Raw genomic sequence first — 1388 nt, 5'->3', positions numbered from 1 at the left:
AAATCTCTGATGCTTTTAACCCTGCCTTGTTCACGAGGAAATCCATCACTTCCCTGATTCTTCTTCTCTGAGGAAAGCATAAACCTCGGTTCCGATTTGAATGCCGAATTAAATGTGCTTTCAGACCAACCAAAGCTCATACAAGCTTCCTTTTTCTTTTCCCAATTGAGTTTGGTATTCATAGTCATTGAACAGATAGCCCATAAGTATGATATACTTTTGTGATCAAATCTCATTCGTTCTTATGTATCGTTGGAGTAAATTTAACGTGGGTTTGATTCGGTTTTCTAAACTGTAACGTAACATGTAACATGAACAGATAATCCTAGGCAAGTCAGGTCCGACAAGACCCAAAGATTTGAAATACTCAATTTTGGGTCTCAAATTTGTCTTTGGATCAACCAAAATTAATTTTGGGTTTGTAGAAATTAGGACTGAAATATGTTTGTCAGTGAACCCATACGACGTTAGGAGCTCAAGAACCGAGTCCGGTTTCTCTGTGTTCTTGATGTTGAACGTCTTAGAAGCTGAGAGAGCAGATTTTAGAGACAACCCACATGACTTTGTGAGGTAAGAGATGGTGATAGCTTGTTTCTCGGTGAAATTTGAGTTGTTTGCTATTGCTTGGGTTTCCAAAAAATGAACAATAATGGGTGTATTATGACTGATTCTGTGATATGTGAGAGTGTCGTATATGAAATGAAAGATAGGTGATATAGACTTACAGGATCTGAAAGCCATAGCCTTGAGCGAATTGAATGTTAGCCTCTGCCCTGTGCTCGAACTTACACAAGTTTCAGGGAGAAAAAAAAAAACCCTACCCTAGCAAGAGTGATTCAGAAAAACCCTGCCGCAATAATAGCATATAATGCATATTAGCAAAAAGTGTGTTTTTTTTTAAACCCTGCCGCAATAATAGCATATAATGCATATTAGCAAAAAGTGTTTTTTTTTTAAAAAAAAAAATGCCGTTGCCGGGAATCAAACCCGGGTCTCCTGGGTGAAAGCCAGATATCCTAACCGCTGGACGACAACGGATTTATGTTTCTAATGTCAAATATAAACACTATTATTAATATACCTTACCCCTAGTAGCAGTAGTATTATTATTATTAATAAGAAAACGAAAAGAGAAGTTAGTATTAATTTCATAGGCCAATGGGATGAATAATGGAATTAAAAAATACATATAGGCCTAACATTTATTGATATACTAATTAAAAGGAAGATTGAGAATAGAGATAGTAACTCAACATGCATTTGACCCCCTTTTTTTTTTTTTTTTTTTTTTTTTTTAGATAATAGTGATATAGAGCTTCTTAAAATATTCACATAATTTATGATCAGGCACATGCATCAAGCAAATTATCAAAAAGAATCTATGAGGG

General features: G+C 35.2%; 1 non-coding gene across 1 annotated transcript; it reads right to left on the bottom strand.

Annotated features, from left to right (window-relative positions):
• Positions 1–966: 966 nt before the first annotated feature.
• On the bottom strand, positions 967–1038 carry TRNAE-UUC (transfer RNA glutamic acid (anticodon UUC)). The gene has a single exon. It is a non-coding gene; the product is annotated as a tRNA-Glu (tRNA).
• Between the last annotated feature and the right edge of the window lie 350 nt (positions 1039–1388).

This window comes from Cornus florida, unplaced genomic scaffold (genome assembly GCF_030987335.1).
Source record: "Cornus florida cultivar Cherokee Brave unplaced genomic scaffold, ASM3098733v1 CherokeeBrave_3.0.0_Hap2_Chr07, whole genome shotgun sequence".
Taxonomy (NCBI): domain Eukaryota; kingdom Viridiplantae; phylum Streptophyta; class Magnoliopsida; order Cornales; family Cornaceae; genus Cornus; species Cornus florida.
This window is presented reverse-complemented; position numbering and strand designations above follow the sequence as displayed.